The sequence below is a fragment of the Triturus cristatus genome, chromosome 2_2 (genome assembly GCF_964204655.1).
Source record: "Triturus cristatus chromosome 2_2, aTriCri1.1, whole genome shotgun sequence".
NCBI lineage: Eukaryota > Metazoa > Chordata > Amphibia > Caudata > Salamandridae > Triturus > Triturus cristatus.
Window position 1 is genome coordinate 846,517,302 of NC_140582.1, and position 24,351 is coordinate 846,541,652.

Sequence of the window (24,351 nt, forward strand, 5' to 3'; positions counted from 1 at the left end):
TTTTGGACATGGGGATAGAAAAGCCTACAGCACGGCCAACATGTCCCACTTCTCCCCACGGCTGTCAATGTCTGATAAGCACTCTTACCTGAGGAGTACTTGATAGAAGTTTCACAGGGCCGCTATGAGCCAATCTTCCCAAAAACCCTACCTTTTAACCTGTGTAATATTTACAAACACGAAGGCTAAGGGATAAGGTGTAGGGAGGAGGGCCGGATATGGATGCTGCTTCTTCCTGTTGTCGACCTGCGAGGCAACAGGGTCGACTTTAGACTCTAACCTTAAGTTTTTAGGATGATACAGTCACTTCTTGTTTTTATGTTCCTGATTAAGGTACTAAACATGTGTCCTACCTGCGATAGTCAGGAGTCTTGCGTTGCGTCCGTGGAGTCTTGTGACAGAGATCGGGAGTTTTTGAGAGGTGGTATCGTCTGGTGAATGCAGCTCAGTCAAATGTCTTGTGCTGAGATTTTCTACTTAAATTTCCAAGTTCTCCTGATCCGTCACGTGAAACTTTGAAAGAAAATTACAATTCAATAATAAAAACTAAGCTTAACATGTTCCTTGAACATTACAGCAGAATGTTCTATGTCCTTAAGTGTTTTTTTCTTTGTGGAAAAAACGTTCCAAAAATTAGTCTCTTTATTTTCTTAATTAACGCTGTCTTGCATTGGGCGCCAGTTAAATAAGAAACTGTTCACTTAGCTGTCATGATTTTTTGTCTTTTAGGTCCAATGATCGGCGAGGAAACCAGAACATATTCGTATCCAGGAAACGAAGCAAAGAATATTCCTGCTCAACGAAGATCAGGTCAGTCAGTGTTGCCGCTCCACTCTAAGGCTAAGCTTTTTCCAGAACATGTCATATTTAAAGTGTACCATTCGCTAGAACTCGCCATGAATAAATAAGCATCAAAGGAAATGTTCTTGAGTTTACTCGCGGCTTGTCTGTAGTTGTAAAGCTCTGGTAAAACTCTGACGCAGCACGCATAAGACGCGCAACGTGCACATCGTTGCTCGGGTGTAGCCAGACTATAAATAGCCGCGAGCCTCAAGAACATTTCCTTTGATGCTTATTTATTCATGGCGAATTCTAGCGAATGGTACACTTTAAATATGGCATAAAGTAAATACAACATATACCACCGTTATACATAATAAGCACAATGAGTACATAAGAGAACAAAAGCACAGATCACGTTCTTACCTAAGTTCCTAAGTTCAGATACATTTATAATTTCTAATACACATTCATGATTCCTTATACACTCTTTGCGTGCTGGGAGCACGGGACAGGGGTGGGTTTTAACAGGGGTAATGAAAGTTGGCCCCATTCTATTACTGTGCATGATAAGCAGCTATGGAACGTGGCTAGAGGTGGGATGGTTTATAGTGGCGGTATCGGAATCATGACAGTACCCCCTCTCAAAATCCACCCTAATACCACAGGAATGGGTTTGGGTTTATCAGTGTAGGGTGCATGAAAGGATTTTACCATTCTTGGTGCATTTTGTAAGTTAGCTAAAGGTTCCCATGTTCGTTCTTCTGGACCGTAATCCTTCCAGTCTACTAGGTAGTACAATTTGCCTCGAATTCTCTTTGAATCAAGAACAGCTTTTACTTCAAACTCAGGGGTACCATCAATATCTATGGCTGGCAGAGTTAAGTCAATACGAGTTTCGGGATTGAATGGTTTCACTAAAGACACATGGAAAACTGGATGGAATCGAAATTTTGACAGTAAAGTTAACCTTACACTCACAGGGTTGATAATCTTTTCTATGGCAAATGGAACAATAAACCTGGGACAACATTTTTTATTGCCTCTGATGCGTACGTGTTTGGTAGAAAGCTATACTTTGTCTCCCACGGCATAAGAGGGTTGAGTGGTTCTATGCGTATCAGTTGTGATTTTCTGTTTTACTTTTGCTTTAGCCAAATGAAAGTGTGCTTGTTCTTGAATAGATACCAAATCTTTTACATAATCACATACCGAAGGTGTTAACAAAGATGTGCTAAATTGACCTGGAATATTTTTGGGGTGATAACCATGTGCACAAAAGAATGGAGACATGTCTATGGAAATGTATATGTTATTATAAGCGAACTCTAAAATCCATAAAATCTCTGCCCATTCTTGATTGCGGTTTGTTAATGTGCAACGCAAATATTGTTCTATAGTTTGGTTTGTGCGTTCAGTTAAACCATCCGTCTGTGGGTGGTAGCTTGATGAGATGCAAACTTCCATGTTTAAGATTTTGCCTAAATGTTGCCAAAAATGAGATATAAACTGAGAATCCCTATCTGAAATTACCACTGACGGGATTCCATGTAGTCGAATGATTTCTTTAGCAAAAATCTGAGTCATTTCTTTTGCAGATGGCAATTATTTCAAGGGTATAAAATGTGCCATTCGGGTAAAATGATCAATAACCGTAAGTATTGTGGTAAACCCTTCCTTGGTACTAGGTAAGTCCGCTATAAAACCAAGTGACACAGTATGCCATGGTTGTGGGGGTATTGGCAAGGCAAGTAGTAAACCACTGGGGGCTTGGTGTGATGATTTGTTTTGAACACAAATTGCACAGGTATCCACATAGGCTTGTATATCTTTAAAAATGGAAGGCCACCAACACTGTCTCTTGACTAGCTGATAAGTTTTAGTAACTCCTGGGTGAACTGACATAAGAGTATCATGATGTAATTGAATTACTTGTTTGTGTAAAGTAGGAGTTGGTACAAAGATTTTTTCATTCATAAATATCATATTGTTTTTCCATTGAAGTAAGGGGTACATATTTTGCCAATATTCTTTTTTTTTGTTTTGCAATTCTTTTTGAACATCTTCTTCAACATTCTTATATGTGATACCAACTTGAAAACATTGTGATGGTAAAATTGTTTGTGGTAAATCATGGGTACTATTCAAATCTTCACTGAGTCCTATTCTTGATAAAGCATCTGCTTTGTTATTATCTTTTCCAGGACGATATGTAATAACAAAGTTATAATCATTAAAAAAGAGTGTCCATATCAGTTGGTGAGCTGAAAGAGCTTTTACTGAACATAAAGCTTGTAAATTACAATGATCTGTGTATATTGTAAAAGGATGACGAGCACCTAACAAGTAGTGGCGCCATTCTTCAAGCACAGCTTTTATGGCCAAAAGTTCTCTGTCAGCTATGGCATAGTTCTGTTATGCAGAGGATAATTTCCTGGAATAATAAGCTATGGGATGCATCTGACCTGTATCCCGATGTCTTTGTGACAAGATACCTCCGATAGCAAATTGTGAGGCATCAGCTTCTACTATGAATGGAGAAGAGGGATCTGGATGCATAAGAATTGGGGCAGATGTGAATTGCCTTTTTAATTCTTGGAAGGCTTGCTCAGCTAAATTATTCCATTCAAATTTTGTATTTTTACACAATAATTTTGTGATGGGGGTTATAATTTGAGAGAGATTTTTAATAAAACACCTATAAAAACTGGCGAATCCCCAAAAACGTTTCATTTGTTTCACTGAAGAGGGACTGGGCCAAGTAAGTACTGCTTGGATCTTCCTTGGATCCATCTCAATGCCTGCAGGACTGATAATATAACCTAGAAAGTCTACTTTGGTGGTGTGAAACATGTTTTTTTCTAATTTTACATATAAGGAATTTTTTAAAAGCTGGTGAAGAATGGCCCGCACATGTTGTACATGTTCTGATACAGTCTTTGAATAAATAAGGATGTCGTCAATATATACTACACAGCATATATCTAAAACATCTCTGAGCACTTCATTAATAAAAAACTGGAATGCTGCTGGAGCGTTGCAGAGACCGAAGGGCATGACCTGATATTCATAAAGACCAAATTTGGTACGAAAGGCTGTCTTCCATTCATCGCCCTCTCAGACTCTCACAAGATGATATGCTCCACGCAAATCCAGCTTTGTATAAATGGTAGCATCCTTCATTTGGTCTAACAACGTAGGTATCAGAGGAAGAGGGTACTTATTTTTAACAGTTACATTGTTAAGTGCACAATATTCTATACACGCGCACAACTCTCCCCCCTTCTTCGGTATAAAAAAAAGAGGTGAGGAGACTGGAGACTTAGAGTGTCGTATGAAGCCATTTGCTAGATATCCATCTAGGTATTCTCGTAGATGCTTATTCTCCTTTTCTGTGAGAGCAAAGATCTGGCTACACGATAGGGTTGCCCCTGGTACCAAATCAATGCGACAATCAAAGTCCCTGTGCGGTGGTAAGGTAACCTGAAGTTAACTCTTTTCCGTCAACTGCTCTCACTATCTCGGGTCTAGATTTTGGTTCTAAGTTTAATCCTAATGTGTGTAAAAATTGAGTGTCAATAAAATTGCCCGTGGCTCCTGAGTCTATAAAAGCATCTACAGACCATGATCATTCTTTATCAATCTTTGATTGTAACATTATTCGAATGCTTAGGTGATGGTAAGTAGCTTCTGGGGCTGTGGAGGCCAAAATAACTTGCCCACTCGATAAATTGACCTCATCTTTCATCGAGCTAGTTAGTTTACCGGATGTTACGTTACAGCTACCTCATTAGCTTTTACTTTGGGTTTGTTAGGTCGATTAGGACATTCCTTTATGAAGTGTCCGGTCTTTCCGCAATAGAGATACTGATTTAATTTTCGTCTCATTTCTTTTCCTTCATTAGAAAGGGCGCCTCTGATAGTGCCAATTTGCATGGGTTCCCCCAGATCAGTCTTGGGAGCTGATTCTATCTTAGAACTGGACTTTTCCTGAAACATGAACATTTTATGTTCATTTTGTCCTTTTTCATTCTTACGCTCGGATAATCTGTGATTAAGCTTGACCACTAGATCATTGAAGTCTTCTATATCCTCTGGGGGGTCTAAAATTTGAGTCACCATTTCCTTTAGCTCGTCTCTAAGTCCTTTATAAAAAAGAGAAACTCTTTTTTCTTCAGGCCATGCTGCTTCAATAACTAGTCTATAAATATAATGCAACAGATCAGCAGATCCCTGTTTTAGTGGAATAATTCGTGATCTGCTGATTGTACAAATACATGTTTAGCAAAAAGTTTCTTCATCATGTTTTAACCTTCTTAAATCATAGAGAATCGGATCTCAACTATAGGTACTGACCATAAAGCTGCGTCTCCTCCTAAATAAGAAAGGATAAAAGCTGTTTTGGAAGAATCATCTGGAATGCAGCCGGTTTTGCAATAAAATATAAATGGCATTGATTTAGGAAAATTGTAAATGTATTAGTATCTTCGTAGAAGCATTCTGGAGCCGCTAGTGGGATAGTAACTGGGGTGACTACTTGAATTTGAGTAGGGGTTGAAGAAGAAGGAGTACTAGTATGCAGCGTTTGCATTGCACGTTGAAATGAAGATGGTTTGAGAATGGGTTTCTGCGAGGCTGCAAAACTCCAGGTAGCTGTGTGCGGTATATTGGTAGTTTGAAGAGCCGATACGTCTCTTCGAAGTGCAGCATTTTCCGCCTGTATGTTTGTCAAAATTGCAGCTATATCCTGCAAGGATACTTCCGAAGTTTGATTCATAGCATCTGGGTAAAACAATTTACGTGGGCTTAGCCTTCTGTCAAGGTCTGATAAGCATTATTACCTGAGGAGTACTTGATAGAAGTTTCACAGAGACTCTATGAGCCAATCTTCCCAAAAAACCTACCTTTTAACCTGTGTAATATTTACAAACACGAAGGCTAAGGGATAAGGTGTAGGGAGGAGGGGCGGATATAGACGCTGCTTCTTCCTGTTGTCGACCTGCAAAGCAACAGGGTAGACTTTAGACTCTAACCTTAAGTTTTTAGGATGATACAGTCACTTCTTGTTTTTATGTTCCTGATTAAGGTACTAAACATGTGTCCTACCTGCGATAGTCAGGAGTCTCGCGTTGCGTCCGTGGAGTCTTGTGACAGAGATCGGGTGTTTTTGAGAGGTGTTATCGTCTGGTGAATGCAGCTCAGTCAAGTGTCTTGTGCTGAGATTTTCTGCTTAAATTTCCAAGTTCTCCTGATCTGTCACATGAAACTTTGAAAGAAAATTACAATTCAATAATAAAAACTAAGCTCAACATGTCCCTTGAACTTTACAGCAAAATGTTCTATGTCCTTTAGTGTTTTTTCTTTGTGGAAAAAACGTTCCGAAAATTAGTCTCTTTATTTTCTTAATTAACGCTGTCTTGCGTTGGGCGCCAGTTAAATAAGAAACTGTTCACTTACCTGTCATGATTTTTTGTCTTTTAGGTCCAATGATCGGCGAGGAAACCAGAACATATTCGTATCCAGGAAACGAAGCAAAGAAGATTCCTGCTCGACGAAGATCAGGTGAGCCAGTGTTGCCGCTCCACTCGGTGAAAGGCTAAGCGTTTTCCAGGACATGGGTGTGGCTATTTATAGTCTGGCCACACCCGAGCAATGATGTGCACGTTGTGCGTCTTACGCGTGCAGCGTCAGAGTTTTACCAGAGCTTTACAACTGCAGACAAGCCGCAAGCCGCGAGTAAACTCAAGAACGTTTCCTTTGATGCTCATTTATTCATGGCATATTCTAGCGAATGGTACACTTTAAATATGGAATAAAGTAAATACAACATATACCACCGTTATACATAATAAGCGCAACGAGTACATAAGAGAACAAAAGCACGGATCACGTTCTTATCTAAGTTCCTAAGTTCAGATACATTTATAATTTCTAATACACATTCATGGTTCCTTATACACTCTTGGAGTGCTGGGAGCACGGGACAGGGGTGGGTTTTAACAGGGGTAATGAAAGTTGGCCCCATTCTATTACTGCGCATGATAAGCAGCTATGGATGGTGGCTAGAGATGGGATGGTTTGTAGTGGAGGTAGCAGAATCATGACAACGGCCTACATGTCTCACTCCCCTCCATCCCTACTACAAGGAATTGTGGATATCGACCTGGTAGACTCTGGCGTTATCAACATCCAGGCCAGTGGGACTACACATTCTTTTTCCATGTCCATTGAATGCATTCCCAGATAGCTTAGTTTCTGTTATCATGTGACCTGGTAACGACCTGTCTTTCCACAAACACTGAACCTAAGGTTTTATCAGACCAAGCAGCAGTCAGAGCTTAAGATACTTTCCCACAACCATTTTTTTCTAGTCAGTGGCAGGTTACCAAAGTAGCATTCAGGACCAGGTGGTATGGTAAATAATTTGGGGCGCCATAACACATTACTTTCATGTGAGCATTACACCTGAGGTCAGCTGGGACACAAACTGGCATACCGCTAAAGCGGTAATAAGGGGTGAGTTGATATCCCACATGGCAACATTCAGCATCTGGGAAAGCAGAAAAAACTGAAATTAAGCGTCTTGAGGCCCAACACAAAATAGATACTGATCCGAGGACACATAGGGTGATTAGGGAAAAGCTGAACACTTGGGGGCCTATTAGGATGGCGGGCAGGCTTTCGTCCGCCCGCCACCCTAGTGGTGCTGGGACCGGCCGCCAGTGGTGCAGCGGTCCCGCACTGGCAATTAGGATGCCACCGCGGCATCCTCTACTCCCAGCATTGTGGCGGGCGGTGCTCACAGCACCGCCCGCCACAATGCTGGGAATGCACATTGTGCATTGTCATGCCCAAGGTGACAGGCACCGCGCGGTGCCTGCCACCTTGTCCGTGACGATGTAGGGGTACCATAGGTACCCCCATGTGCACCTGCCACCCTGGGGCCCCCAATACAAAGCAAGATCCGCATGGCTTACCATGGCGGGGTCTTCGCCATGGAAAGCCCTGCACCGCTGCCCATGCTAATATGGATGGCAGTGTCAAGCAGACACCGCCATCATATCTAGCCCCTTTTCCGCCTGGTCGACTGGTCGACCGGCGGAAAACCGGTGGGCGGTCTTTCCGTCCGCCGGGGTCCCCCCGCCATACTAATGTGGCGAGGGGGAAATGGGTGGCAGGCGGGGTATGATGTAGGCCAGATTGCCACCGCCATGCAGGAGGTGGCGATCCGCCCTACATCACAATAGACCCCTTAGTATTATGGGAGGCTGCAACAAAAACTCTAGTACACTAAACAGAAGTACTATGAAAAGGTTGATAAGGCCGACAGGCTCTTGGCATACAAACGTAGGCAACTCCACTCCTGAAACCATATTGGGGAATAAAAGATGATGGGGTGCGGAGTGACTCATACTAATACAGAGGACATCCTCACGGTCTTCACAGAATATTATAGTCCCATGAGCTGGAGGAAGATATCTTAGAGGAAGAGGTCTTAAAAGCAATAACATCCCTCTCTGGCCAGAAGGCTCAGAGACCTGACAGTTTCACATCATCCTTTTGCAAAGCATATTCAGGGTTACTGGCGGCTCTGTTGGCCATGGTCTTTAATCATATCCTCACCACAAATACAGTCACTCGTACGATGTTGGAGGCACGGGGGAATGCTGATTGTGAAACCAGATAAGGACTTCTTGTATTGAACAATTGCTTTACTGAACAGTGATGTAAAAAGTTTCATGGCCATCATAGTTTCCAGTCTTAACGAGATCTGGCCAAAATTAATACCTCAACAACAGAGTGGGTTTATAATGCTTGACATGCGAGGGACAACACTACGTTTGTCACCTCCTTGATAGATGGTTGTTCCTTAGCTCAATGCGGAGAAGGCCTTCTGCATTCAACTGGTCTTTTATAGCTAACATCCTCCAAAAAACACCTTTAGGACCCAAGATGACTAAATGGATTAAAGCTAATTATAAGTTCCCAGAGACAAAGTTAAAAGTAAACTGGGCTTTTACCCCTATTTTACAGTTGACTAGAGACAGACAACAGGGATGTCTGCTGTCGCCATCCATGTTTGCCCTCGCAATGGAACACCTCACACACAAAATACAAAATAACTAAGCAATACAAGGTATAACGGTGGGCAACAAAGTATTCAAGCTGTCCCTATATGCAGAAGATATTCTCTGCTTCTTATCAAATCCCTCTTCCTCCCTCCCTGCCCTTAAGGAGGAACTGAGTCTTTTTCTTCCATAGCAGTATTTAGAGGAAACTTATCTAAATCTGAGGAAATACGCATGGTGGGTCAGCATCAAGAAACACACACTGCATTGGTCCAGAGTGGCTTTACATGGTCTCCAAATCCCATCAAATATCTTGGGGTATTTCTGCTACAGAGATCAGCACATTTATGTCTAGCCAATATTCTCCCGCTCCTACAAACATTGTTTAAGGATCTCTTTAGGGGGGGTAAGCTGGAAATCAGATGGCTCAGGCATATGATGAGTGTAAAAATGAATTGTTTGCCACCTCTCCTCTATATTTTATGATGCACACCACTCAGGATGCACAACTCCACAATTACTTTTATACCAATAAACAGTTTGCATTTGTTTGGAGGAACCGTTCCCCCAGAGTCCCACAGATTACGTTTTTGAAGCCAGACACTCAGGGGGCCTGGGGCTTCCAAATGTGTAAACATATGTGCAGGCGGCCCAGATACGTGCATGCTTGACTGGAATCCTGTTGGCATCCAGGGGAGGTGGAAGCTGGTTGAGCAGAGCTTCTCGGATATTCCTCTCCGATGTTTGCTTTGGCTGGCACCGAGGGCGAGAGAGCAGGATTTCTCCCCCTTCTCCTCCAAGACAATTCTCCTAGAAATCTGACGTCAGGTTGTGAAGAAGACGGGTTCAGCGTCCTTTCCCTCCCCGAAGACCCCCATCATGCATAACCCAGATTTTCCACCAGGCCAACAGTACCTGGGTCTTAAAGCATGGGAGATCGAGTGCCAACACGCTCAAGGGGAGATGTTTGTGGAGGAGACTCTGGTTACCATGGAGGAACTGATGGAGAAATGGAACCTAGATCGGCGTGATCACGATCGAATAATTTGGCTCCGACACTAGGCGGGCTCTAGGGAGGTGTCTTTACTGGCATGATGGGACAAAACACCATTAGAGAAATTGGCAAACAACATCATACAAAAAGGCATCACCTGGCTTCAATGTTCCCTATTGGATGTGTACACGAAACCTAAACATACATACATCATGCAATGAGAGCAGGACTTGGGAGGGGGGGAAGGTTGGGGAGGAGGCTTGCATCAACATCTCGCGTAGGGCAGCGAAGGCCTCCATTAGTGTGTCTCATAAGGAGAATTTGTATGAACTACTGATGAGATGATATCTGTCTCCCGCTCAGCTTCACGCCAGTACCAGGAGCTCAGAGCTTTACTGGAAGGGATGTGGAGCGAGGGACAGTTTCATTCACATGTGGTGGCATTGTACCCTTATGCAGACATACTGGGGGCAGATTTTAACAAATATTTGTCACATCACGGGAACCCCGATGCCCCTTGATCCTTGTGAGACTTTTAGGTGACCCAAGTGACAACTCCATATTTCCGCTAACTAGTCCAGTAGACAAATTAATCTCACAACTCCTTCTGGCTGCTGAAATGCCTCGAGCACATGTACGGAAACAACAAACAACTTCACCCTTAGATCTCTGGTGGAGCAAAATTTGGTTGATTTATGAAATGGAGAAACTTTTGGCCAATATTCATGACACACAGGCAAAATTTAACAAAGTATGGAGAGCATTTCAAACATACATGTTAAGAGATAGTGTTGGGGACCTACAAGCTACTCGTCCACCCAAATTGATTCACACTGCTAGTCTCCACATCAGCACACCAGGGACCCGGGAGCCACCATATAACATTGACTCACAATCAGCTACTTAACCAGTATTGTGCATGTGGAGGGTGGTCGGGGTGAGGGGGAAGCATGTGACTGACACAACGAACTGCTGCCTGGGGGAAGGGGAATGACTCCCTGTTATCCTTGGTGCAACAGCTCACATCTGGCTATGTGCTAGGCAAGCATCACAATGTCAGCAGATCGCTAAAAAGTCACCAATATGGGGCTGCTCACCTATACTTCAGTACGTGCACTCACCCTATAGCACATGGTTAAAATCCTGAGCCTTAATGTTCGAGGCCTCAATGCTCCAGTGAAATGACTGCCACTCCTCTCCTTGCTTAGCGATTCTAAATGCAATGTCTGTCTTGTTCAAGAAACACTCCTCCTTGAGGTAGACTGGAAGCGCTTAAATTCCATATGGTTCAACCGCCAGTACTTCTACTCTGGGCTGGGGAAGAAGGCAGAGTAGCGGTGCTGTTGGCCACACTTTTTACGGGGAGGGTGACCCAGACTCAAGCAGAGATACCAGGCAGACTCCTGTCCCTACACATTGACATGAAGGGCTATACATGTACACTTGTAAATCTTTGCGTTCCCAATGACCACCAGGAAGCCTTCCTTAAATACACGGTGGGGCGGGTGCTAGCCACTCCAGATGTCCTTTTGGGAGGTGATTTTAATCTGGTCACAGATGCATCGTTATATAGATCAACCCAAAGGGCTGGGCATGCAGGAGCACTTTCATCGGCAAGCTGGCAAAAGCTAACAGATGTGGGGTTGGTCAGTGTATAGTGATAGCGCAACCCGCTAGTAAAAAACTATACATTTTCTCCAGAGCACACCAGATATATGCTTGAATTTACTTTTTCCTTACCTCCCCTGCGTCTAACTGCTGTGACCAGGGGGGTAATTATTGGGGTGGCCACACTCTCGGACCATTCACCTATAACTATTATATGCCATCTGCCAGGTCCTGCGCCTAAAAATCGTGCCTGGTGCCTTAACCATAAACTTCTTGTGCATGAGGCCACAGCCACTAAAATAACAAACGCCATCCGAGACTTCCTGGCTACCAACAATACGGTAGACACTCCTTTTGTACTGCATTGGGACACTTTGAAAGCGGAAATTCGGGCCGCTTTATTGCCACAGCAGCTCTGTCACAGCTAGAGGATGAGATAAGGGAATTGGAAGAGCTGCATAAGCGAACAGGTTCCCTTGAAGCGTGACATCAGCTTACGGCGGCCCATAAGCAACTCAAGGCCCTTGACATTGATAAAGCTGAATACGCACTCCTGTGTAGGAAGCAGAAATACTATGTCGGGGTCAATAAGGCGGGCTGACTACTGGCGCACAGACTTCGTGCCCAGGCCCTCCAACTCAGAATACTGTAGAGTGAGGGCTCTCAGGGCACTAGGGTTGACTAAAACGAGCGCATAGCTCAGGAGTTTGAACACTTCTACTATACATTATACACAGCTGAGGCCCTTGACTTGGGGAACACTGAATCTTATTTGGCACAAGTTTCCCTTGTCCATCTTCCCCCAGCTGACTTCTCCAAACTAGACAAGGACATCCAGCCCACTGATGGACTCATGGCCATACAGCGTCTAGTTAGGCAAAGCGCCTGACCAGAACGGTTAACCTTGGACTTCTATAAAACGTTCACGCTTATCTTGGCACCTATTTTAGCCCATTTATGTAACTCCTTTAGTACTATAGGCACACTCACTAACAAGAAGCAGCTGGCGACCATCACATTCAACCCTAAACCTGAAAAGGATCCCGAATACTGCTCCTCATATCGCATCATCACATTGCTGAATGTGAATGTTAAGATCTTCATAAGTATCTTGGCTACTTGCATGGCTCCATATATGCAAGGACTTGTGGACCCTCACCAAACTGGGTACATACCCGAGCACAGCTACAGTGATAACACTAAGTGCCCTTGCAACCTCCTTAATAAAGTCCAGCGTTCTTGTATCCCGACCCTTCTACTATCTGTTGACGCCGAGAAAGGCATTTGATCGGGTTCATTGACTGTACCTTCAACTTGTGCTCACTAAAATGGGCCTTGGACCACGATTCTGCCACTGGATATGGCTCAGTTATGCCTAACCTAGAGCAGTAGACAGGGTCAGTGGGCTAATGTCGCCGCCTTTTGTAATTACCAGGGGCACTTGCCAGGGCTGTCCCCATTACTTTTTGCCCTCTGTACGGAATCCTTTGTCAAACGGGTATGCAGGAATGCTGACATAGCAGGTGTTAGAAATGGGATTTTCAGTCGGCTAGGGCATGTGCCAAAGTCGGGCAGAAACCACCAACCTAGTCAGGATAAGGGAGTTACACTCTTAAAATAACCCCAGCTCACCCCCTTGGCACGAGCAGTTAGGCTTATCTTAAAGGCAGTGTGTAAAGCATTTGCACATAATCAACAGTAATACAGTGTAAGCACTACACAACGACATCACACCAGTTTAGAAAAATATCCAATTATTTTTATATATTTAAGACAAGACCAAAAACGATAAAAATCCACAATACAGTACTTAAAAATCTTAATTATCAAAATATGCTTGAAAAATAGTTCCTTGATGTCTATAGCTCCGTCAGGGGCTATCACGGCATCGTTAGCAAACAAATCCAAACAGTTCTGGCTGACCGAGGCGTCGTGGGCCAGCTACGGTAAGACCCGTAAACAGTACCTTTTAAAAATGCAGGCGTCGGCGACCTCTGTCTGAGCTTCCGAAAGCACGGCGTCCGCAGGCGTAGGTTCCAGAGGTCGGTGCAGGAGTCGTCAGGGCCCTTGAAGTCACACGCGTTGCAGGTCGAATTCCCCTCTGTTGAAGTCAAGAGCGCTGGCGTCGGCAGGCGTGGGGTGCTGCAGTGCGAAGTGCAGCGGTGCGGCGTGCGGTGCCCTCAGGTCGCTGTGCGGCGTGCAGTGCCCTCGGGTCGCGGTGAGAGCAGCGGCTCGGTGGCCGCATCAGATGGAGTCATCGGTGTGAGAAGTTGGCCTGATATATGATGTCACTAGTTCTAGTGTACACCTTGTATCAGTCCAAACAACCCTTATGGTGATTGGTTGTAGAGTCAACCTTATAGACCAGCTATCCTAGTGGTAGCATGAACAAGAGCAGTCTTAGGCTAAACTCTGTATGGCATGTGAAGCCAGCTGTTATACCATTATAATCCCTTGAATACCAAATGAAAGGACACCACACCAGATATATATAAAATTAGAACGTATTTATTCTAACATATACCCTCAGCACTCTTTATGAGTTCAGAGGTCTAAGCACAACAATTTCTTAAGTAGCATACGTTAAGTTACACAGGAAAAATACAGTTAGGCCCAGGGGCCACGCAAACCATATACTAAGAAAGTGGTATAAGTACCACGTCACGAACAGGGAGTAGGCCTAGGGCCTAGGGAATCGCTGGGGCTACACTGCCCTACCAATAGTTAGGAAGTGGGAGGCCCACGGGAAGCGTGCGCAGTGTGGAAGCACACACGCGGGTTACATTAAAGTCAATGGGAATGTAGCAATTAGAAATGGGAAGAATAAGGACACTTCCGAAGTAACTAGGAGGAAGCAACTAGAGACTTAGACACTTGGATAGTCAATATCCACTGGAGCTCCGGAGTACTTGTGTTACCTCACCCACAGGAGACGGGTGCATAGGTGTGAAGATGTGTCGGGTGTAGTCGCTGGATCCTATGGATGCCTGAAAAACAGATGCTGGCAGGCAGCCAGGAGGAAGATGTCCGGTGGATCCAAGGATGGATCTTGAAGGAAGAACACCTGCAAGCAGAGGGGACAAAGTCTGGGTCACTAGCCAGTGACCGTGTGGAACCAGGAAGGAACCAGGCGATGTCGTGCAGAACACAGGTGATGTCTTGAAGCTTGTCTATGCAGCTGCGTGGACCAGGAGGTGTCGAGGATGACCAGAACCAGGGTACGAGCTGTCCCACGAAGGATCTTGCTGCTGTCGACCCGATTGGAGTCAACAAGCCTTGGCAAAGGCAACCCACGCGGAAAGGGAAATTCGCTTCAGGTGCAGACCATGAAGGTCTGAGGTGCTTCTCTTTCACAGGGAAGCAAGGGACAGTCTGGAGGAGCCAAACCAGTGGTGAAAAGTTAAGGGTTCGTCGTCACTGAGGCTACTAGCCAACGGCCAAGCAACCGGACAGACGCGTCGAGCAGGAAAATGCAGCAGGGCCCCACGCAGAACTCGTGGAGCGTGGAGGGCTGATCTTCAGTGCAGATGGTGCTCGGGGTTGGGGCTTCTCAATCCCCAGAGCACAACTTCGAGGATGCCTCAGAAGCTGCGCTGGAAGCTACTCGCCAATTTTCCCAGGTAGCCGGTTCCACGTCTCTCGTCGCCTCCACGGATCTCAGCTTAGCTGTGGCTGTGGATCAGGGTCAGAGAAGTCTGGAGGTCAAGGCACTGGTCGGGCTCTGCAGTCGGTTCCTCGTAGAACTTGGGCAAAGCAAACGGCAGATCGCTTGTTGGTGCGTGTTTGCACAGGGTGGCCCCTCCTTGGCCACAAGGGAGATTCTTCAGTCTTCTTGTCGTCAAATGTCGAAGGTCCAGAGTTTCGTGTCTAGTTTCAGTTCAGGATAATCCAAAGTCCTAGGGACTCAGCTCCCACTCTTATACTAATCTGGGGGGCTGGGTTACCTGCTAGGTCCCTCATATGGGTGGGACCAGGGAGGGGGGTGGTTACACCCCCTTCCCTTTGTACAGTTTTGCGCCAGGACTGGGGCTGGAGTGCCCCAGCACCGGTTTGAACCGGACTATGCATGGGACACCTTGTGTGCCCCAGGCAGTGTCTCGTTTCTTTCATCCCTCCCTGCCCCAATACACTAAGCCCTGTCTAGGGTGGTGATAGCACCTCCCAAGGCAGGAAACCTATTGTCTAAGCCTCCCTCGCTGGAAAGACTCCCAGCAGCAGGAGGTCAGACTTGTGTCTGTGGCAGCAGCATCCATTTTGTGATGCTGGGGCTCTGGTTAACTTTAACCGGGTAGTAGGTCTTCAACATGCCTTCTCCCTCTAGAAGGGGGGAATACTATCCTCATCGCCAGAAATGGGGTGGGGGTAGTATTCCAAAGAGTTAGACACCTTACACGACATGTTATGATAAAGCCAAACCATAGTTACCATAGCCGCGAGGATTATAAGGCACTTTAAGAGTATATGGTAGGCGATATCATAGAACAGCTATAAGGACATGGTTCCGAAAGCTGCAGACAGGCTCAGCTCATGCTAGAGCACCATCTCACATGTTACCAAGCACTCTGCCTTCAGGATTGTTAAGGCCTGCCATAGGAGTGACTGAAAGGTTACCCATGTGTCTATATATAAGGTAGGTATAGGAATACTATACCTAAGCAAGGGGTGATTACACGACCTTGCCCCAGCTGAGTGATCAGCCAGTTGTGTCAGGATGGGAGGCCAGCCAGGGGTGGCATAATACATGCTGCAGCCCCTGGTAGGCCTAGGGTACACCCATGCCCTGGGTACCTAAGGTACACTGTACAGGGCCCTATAAGGTGATCCTTACCAATTGGGTTATGTACCTAAAGTACATAGTATGAATTTAGAGAGAGAACAGCTAGGCTGTGGGTCTCATTAGCAGGCCCACAGCCACATCTAAGTCGAAAACCAGTGAAGCAAACGCAAAAAGTGGGGGTGACCATAGGAAGCAGACCCTACTCTCCTACACAAACCCCCCCCAAACTTAGGGACATTAAACTAACCTTGACCAGTTGAGTCTTCATGTTCTAAGTGGAAATATCTGGAGAGTCCATCTGCATTGGCATGGTCAGTCCCAGGTCTATGTTCCACTGTGAAGTCCATCCCCTGTAGGGAAATGGACCACCTAAGAAGTTTGGGATTTTCACCCTTCATCTGATTTAGCCACAAGAGGGGCTTATGATCTGTCTGAATCTTGAAGTGAGTGCCAAACAGGTATGGCCTCAGCTTCTTCAGGGCCCAAACCACAGCAAAGGCCTCCCTCTCAATAGCTGACCAACGTTTCTCTCTAGGGGTCAGCCTTCTACTAATAAAAGCAATGGGCTGGTCTTGACCATCTATATTCAGTTGTGAAAGAACAGCTCCCACACCCAACTCAGAAGCATCTGTTTGGACAATGAATTCTTTGGAGTAATCTGGACTTTTCAGAATAGGTGCAGTGCACATGGCCTGCTTCAGGTCATCAAATGCCTTCTGACAACTTACTGTCCACTGAACTTTCTTTGGCATTTTCTTGGAGGTCAAGTCATTAAGTGGTGTCACAATGGCCCCATAGTTCTTAACAAACTTTCTGTAGTACCCAGACAGGCCCAAGAAAGCTCTGACCTGTGTCTGGGTAATTGGAGGAGTCCAGTCCTTTATGGTCTGGATCTTGCTCTCTAGTGGTTGAACCTGACCCCCACCTACTAGGTGGCCCAGGTACACAACCTTGCTCTGCCCTATCTGGCACTTGGTGGCCTTGATAGTGAAGCCTGCCTTTTGCAGGGCCTCTAAAACATTCCTCAGGTGGACCAGGTGATCCTCCCAGGTGGAGCTAAAGACAGCAATATCATCAAGATAAGCTGCACAGTAGTCATCCAGGCCTGTAAGGACTTGATTCACCAACCTTTGGAAAGTGGCAGGTGAATTCTTCAAGCCAAAGGGCATTACCACAAATTGATACTGTCCTCCTGGGGTTGAGAAGGCAGTTTTGGCCTTTGCACTCTCAGCTAGTCTGATTTGCCAGTAGCCTGCTGTCAGGTCAAATGTACTCAAAAACTTGGCAGCTGCCAATCTGTCAACGAGCTCATCTGCCCTAGGTATTGGGTGTCCTAGTGACAGCATTGAGACCTCTGTAATCCACGCAAACCTCATCTCTCTCTTACCATCTTGGGTGTGAGGTTTTGGCACAAGAACTACAGGACTAGCCCAAGGGCTCTCTGAAGGTTCAATGACTCCCAGCTCCAACATCTTTTGTACCTCAATCTTTATGCAGTCCCTGACATGGTCAGGTTGCCTGTAGATTTTAATCTTCACAGGCAGACTGTCACCAGTGTCCACCTCATGGGTGCACCAGTTTGTCTGACTTGGGGTCAGAGAGAACATATGTCTAAAGGCCTGTAGAACTTGTCTGCAGTCCTGTTGCTGATGGTTAGTGAGGCTGTCAGAAAAGACCACACCATCAACTGAACCATCATCAGGGTTCTGAGTCAGCAGGTCTGGGAGAGGGTCACTCTCTTCCTCCTGCCCCTCATCTGTAGCCATGAGTAAGCCCATGTCTGCCCTGTCAACATATGCCTTTAACCTGTTGACATGAAGCACCCTATGGGGGCATCTGGGAGTCCCAAGGTCCACCAAGTAGGTGACTTCTCCCTTTTGTGCAACAATAGTGTGGGGCCCAGACCATTTGTCCTGGAGTGCTGCTGGGGCCACTGGCTCCAACACCCACACTTTCTGTCCTGGCTGGTACACAGTCAGCACAGCCTTTTGGTCATGCCAAGCTTTTTGGAGTTCTTGGCTTGCCTCAAGGTTTTTGGAAGCCTTCTTCATGTACTCTGCCATCCTTGAGCGGAGGCCAAGCACATAATTCACTATATCAAGCTTGGGTTGTCTGAGAGGTCTCTCCAATCCTTCCCTTACTAGACATAGGGGTCCCCTCACAGGATGCCCAAAAAAAAGTTCAAAAGGGCTGTAGCCAACCCCCTTTTGTGGGACCTCTCTGTAAGCAAACAGAAGGCAGGGTAAAAGGATGTCCCATCTTCGCCTAAGCATGTCTGGTAAACCTTTTATCATCCCTTTTAGGGTCTTGTTGAACCTTTCCACAAGCCCATTGTATTGTGGGTGATAGGGTGTAGTGAATTTGTAGTTAACACCACACTCCTTCCACATTGCAGTTAAATATCCTGACATGAAGTGGGCACCTCTGTCAGAGTCAACCTCCTTTGGAAACCCCACTCTGGAGAACACTCCAAGTAGGGCCCTTGCCACAACAGGAGCTATTGTGGTCCTCAGGGGTATAGCTTCTGGGTACCTGGTGGCATGGTCCACTATCACCAGTATGAATCTGTGCCCAGATGCTGTTTGCGGGTCCATTGGTCCAACAATGTCTATCCCCACTCTCTCAAAGGGAACCCCCACCACTGGTAGTGGTATCAGGGGGGCCTTTGTGGTGCCACCTGATTTGCCACTGGCTTGGCTGGTGACACAGGAGCGACAAAACTCCTTGGTATCTTCTGACATGTGAGGCCAGTAAAAGTGAGGGACAAGTCTGTCCCAAGTCTTATTCTGGCCTAAGTGTCCTGCAAGGGGAATATCATGGGCCAAGGTAAGAAGGAAGCCTCTGAAACTCAATGGTATGACCAACCTCCTGGACGCACCAGGCTTGGGGTCTCTAGCCTCTGAGTACAGCAGCCCTTCATCCCAATACACTTTATGGGTACCCTGAGCATTCCCTGCAGCCTCAGCAGCAGCCTGCTGTCTGAGGGGTTCAAGAGAAGGACAGTTTAATTGGGCCTGCCTCAGATCTGCCCTTGAAGGTCCCTCTGCCCCAAGAACCTCAACCTGGTCAGGTTCCAGTTCTTCTAGGACAGTTCCTTCAGGGCTCTCAGAATCATCCTCCTGTGAGGGCTGATTCTCTACCTGAGGCAGTGGGGAAGGCACAGCCTTAACCCTACTGCTCTTTCTCTTGGGTTGTGTCTGGTCCATTGTCCCAGGATCCAGCACTTGTTCAGTGTTGCATTTTTTTGCCTGTGACCTGGTCACAGCAAGGACATGTGCATCTATTCCCAGCATTTCTGCATGGGTCCTATACTCCACTTCAGCCCAAACTGAAGTTTCTAGGTCATTTCCCAACAGACACTCTACAGGAAGGTCTGAACTTACCACAACTTTCTTGAGGCCAGTTACCCCTCCCCAGGAGAAGTTAACAATTGCCACACTATGGGAGGTAGTGGCATTGCTAGCGTTGGTCACTAGGTAATTCTCACCTAGCATGATCTGTCCAGGGTCCACAAAGGCAGGAGTCACCATGGTGACACTAGCACCTGTGTCCCTGTAGGCCTGAGCCATTCTATGGTTGATTAAAGGAGTCTGTCTGTACTTGCCCAGGTTACTGGGGCTCACAGTAGAGGACAAAGCTATGTCCCCATCACAGATCAGAACAGTCTGAGTTGGTATTCTGACTAGGCCAGAATCCACTTCAGTTCCCAGGGTTAACCCTATTACACCCTTTTGCTGGGAACCACCACTTACAGCTGGACTAGGGGGTACAGTTGCCTTAGGGGCAATGGTGGCTGGGGGCTTGTCCTTTTTGGTGCATTCACTATACCAATGGGAATTGGACTTACAATAGTTACACCAAGGTTTCTTTTGGCCATCTTTCTTTTTATCCTTTTTGGGACCACCCTTCCCCTGAGCCTTTTGGGGGCCTGGTGAAGACTTCTGGTCTTTTGCTTTCTGCTCATTACCCTTCTGGTCTGCCTTTTTCTGATCACCGCCCTGGTTCTGGTTTTTCTGCTTAACTCTAGTCCTGACCCACCTATCTGCCTTCTTTCCCAATTCCTGGGGAGAAGTTAGGTCACAGTCAATCAAGTGTTGATGCAGCAGCTGGTTTTGACAGTTGTTAAGGATTTGTTCTCTCATGATCAAATTATACAATCCTGTATAGTCCTTAACCTTACTACCCAATAACCAGCCTTCCAAAGCCTTAGTGGCACAATCTACAAAGTCAGTCAAGTCCTGAGTCTGTGTCTTCTGGGTATCCCTGAACAACAACCTGTATTGTTCAGTGGTTAGGCCAAACCCATCAATCAGAGCACTCTTCAGGACAGTGTAATTGTCAGCGTCCTCATCACTAACTGTGAGGAGCTTCTCTCTACCTTTCTCAGAGAAGGAGAGCCACAAGATAGCTGGCCACTGACTTTGGGGTACCTGCTGTACTTTGCAAGCGCTCTCCAAAGCAGTTATCCATTTGTGGATGTCATCCCCACACTTGTAGGGAGGGACAATCTTGCTCAGGTTTCTATTGTCATAGGTCCTGTCTCTATCCTTAGGGATAGTGCTGCCACCAGTGGGTTCTAACCCACTTAACTTTTGCTCTCTGGCCAGAGCAAGTCTCTCTTTAGCAAGGGCAAATTCTTCCCTTTCAATCCTCAGATTGACTTCCCTCATGCTGGCCTTATGCTCTTTTCTCTGTGGAGAAGTCATTCCCCTGTGAGAAGAGGCATTGGAGCTATTAGAGACATGGGAGTGGATAGATTCCCTGGAAGGGGATCTTCCTCTCCTACTTCTCTGGTTAAGTCCACTTGAGGGTCTGAATGGGGGGACCCCATTCTGACTCCCATGTAGGCTTAAGTTAGCCTAGTTAAGTCTCCTAACTTGGACCTGGCTGTCTACCTCATCTCCTGAAGTCCCTTCTGACTCATCTTGATCAGTATTGTGAGGGGAGTCTTCTGTAGAGGGCAGACCCTCCTTTGTACCTAAGGTACCATTCTGGGAGGCTCTCTGAGCATCATACTCTTCTAAGATCTCCACTAGATAAATGAGGGTAGGGTTCAAACCCTGTTTTAACTTTCTGGAGGTACACAATTGTCTCATCTCCTGAAAAGTTAGGGTATCATATCTAGAGGGTATCTTTCTAGGATATCCCCCTCCTGAGAGAGAATCATCTTGATCTCCTCTCAGAGACATGATCTAGTGAGGGTGTGGTGTGTGCACCTACCTTCTCTAGTTGTATCTACTAAAACCTCTCTAGTAGTTGTAGTCAGGGTGTGCTAGGCCCTTCAACCTACAACATCTAAGTTCAGTAGAACTTAAGTATTCTAAGATTTTGTTTTATATGTATCTTACGGTACCTATTGTGATCTTTCAATTTGATATCTCAAGATTACAATGGTATCACAACAGCAAGCTCAGATCCCAACCGCTGCTCACCAATGTAAGAAGTTGGCCTGATATATGATGTCACTAGTTCTAGTGTACACCTTGTATCAGTCCAAACAACCCTTATGGTGATTGGTTGTAAAGTAAACCTTATAGACCAGCTATCCTAGTGGTAGCATGGACAAGAGCAGTCTTAGGCTAAACTCTGTATGGCATGTGAAGCCAGCTGTTATACCATTATAATCCCTTGAATACCAAATGAAAGGACACCACACCAGATATATATAAAATTAGAACGTATTTATTCTAACATATACCCTCAGCACTCTTTATGAGTTCAGAGGTCTAAGCACAACAATTTCTTAAGTAGCATACGTTAAGTTACACAGGAAAAATACAGTTAGGCCCAGGGGCCACGCAAACCATATACTAAGAAAGTGGTATAAGTACCACGTCAGGAACAGGGAGTAGGCCTAGGGCCTAGGGAATCGCTGGGGCTACACTACTCTACCAATAGTTAGGAAGTGGGAGGCCCACGGGAAGCGTGCGCAGTGTGGAAACACACACTCGGGTTACATTAAAGTCAACGGGAATGTAGCAATTAGAAATGGGAAGAATAAGGACACTTCCGAAGTAACTAGGAGGAAGCAACTAGAGACTTAGACACTTGGATAGTCAATATCTACTGGAGCATCGGAGTACTCGCGTTACCTCACCCACAGGAGACGGGTGCATAGGTGTGAAGATGTGTCGGGTGTTGTCTCTGGATCCTATGGATGCCTGAAGAACAGATACTGGCAGGCGGCCAGGAGGAAGATGTCCGGTGGATCCAAGGATGGATCATGAAGGAAGAACACCTGCAAGCAGAGGGGACAAAGTCTGGGTCACTAGCCAGTGACCGTGTGGAACCAGGAAGGAACCAGGCGATGTCGTGCAGAACACAGGTGATGTCTTGAAGCTTGTCTATGCAGCTGCGTGGACCAGGAGGCGTCGAGGATGACCAGAACCAGGGCATGAGCTGTCCCACAAAGGATCTTGCAGCTGGCGGAGTCGACGTCCCGATTGGAGTCAACAAGCCTTGGCAAAGGCACCCCACGCGGAAAGGGAAAATTGCTTCAGGTGCAGACCAGGAAGGTCTGAGGTGCTTCTCTTTCGCAGGGAAGCAAGGGCCAGTCTGGAGGAGCTAAACCAGTGGTGAAAAGTTAAGGGTTTGTCGTCACTGAGGCTACTAGCCAACGGGCAAGCAACCGGACAGATGCATCAAGCAGGAAAATGTAGAAGGGCCCCACGCAAAACTCGTGGAGTGTGGAGAGCTGATCTTTGGTGCAGATGGTGCTCGGGGTTGGGGCTTCTCAATCCCCAGAGCACAACTTTGAGCATGCCTTTGAAGCTGCGCTGGAAGCTACTCGCCAATTTTCCCAGGTAGCCGGTCCCACGTCTCTCGCCGCCTCCACGGATCTCAGCTTGGCTGTGGCTGTGGCTCAGGGTCAGAGAAGTCTGGAGGTCAAGGCGCTGGTCGGGCTCTGCAGTTGGTTCCTCATAGAACTTGGGCAAAGCAAACGGCAGATCGCTTGTTGGTGCCTGTTTGCACAGGGTGGCCACTCCTTGGCCACAAGGGAGATTCTTCAGTCTTCTTGTCGTCGAATGTCGAAGGACCAGAGTTTCGTGTCTAGTTTCAGTTCAGGATAATCCAAAGTCCTAGGGACTCAGCTCCCACTCTTACAGTAATCAGGGAGGCTGGGTTACCTGCTAGGTCCCTCCTATGGGTGGGACCAGGGGGGGGGTGGTTACACCCCCTTCCCTTTGTACAGTTTCGCGCCAGGACTGGGGCTGGAGTGCCCCAGCACCGGTTTGAACCGGACTATGCATGAGACACCTTGTGTGCCCCAGGCAGTGTCTCGTTTCTTTCATTCCTCCCTGCCCCAATACACTAAGCCCTGTCTAGGGTGGTGCTAGCACCTCCCAAGGCAGGAAACCTATTGTCCAAGCCTCCCTCGCTGGAAGGACTCCCAGCAGCAGGAGGTCAGACTTGTTTCTGTGGCAGCAGCATCCATGTTGTGATGCTGGGGCTCTGGTTAACTTTAACCGGGTAGTAGGTCTTCAACATGTCTTCTCCCTCTAGAAGGGGGGAATACTATCCTCATCACCAGAAATGGGGTGGGGGTAGTATTCCAAAGTGTTAGACACCTTACACGACATGTTTTGATAAAGCCAAACCATAGTTACCATAACCGCAAGGATTATAAGGCACTTTAAGAGTATATGGTAGGCGATATCATAGAACAGCTATAAGGACATGGTTCCGAAAGCTGCAGACAGGCTCAGCTCATGCTAGAGCACCATCTCACATGTTACCAAGCACTCTGCCTTCAGGATTGTTAAGGCCTGCCATAGGAGTGACTGAAAGGTTACCCATGTGTCTATATATAAGGTAGGTATAGGAATACTATACCTAAGCAAGGGGTGATTACACAACCTTGCCCCAGCTGAGTGAACAGCCAGTTGTGTCAGGATGGGAGGCCAGCCAGGGGTGGCATAATACATGCAGTAGCCCCTGGTAGGCCTAGGGTACACCCATGCCCTGGGTACCTAAGGTACACTGTACAGGGCCCTATAAGGTGATCCTTACCAATTGGGTTATGTACCTAAAGTACATAGTATGAATTTAGAGAGAGAACAGCTGGGCTGTGGGTCTGCTTAGCAGACCCACAGCCACATCTAAGTCGAAAACCAGTGAAGCAA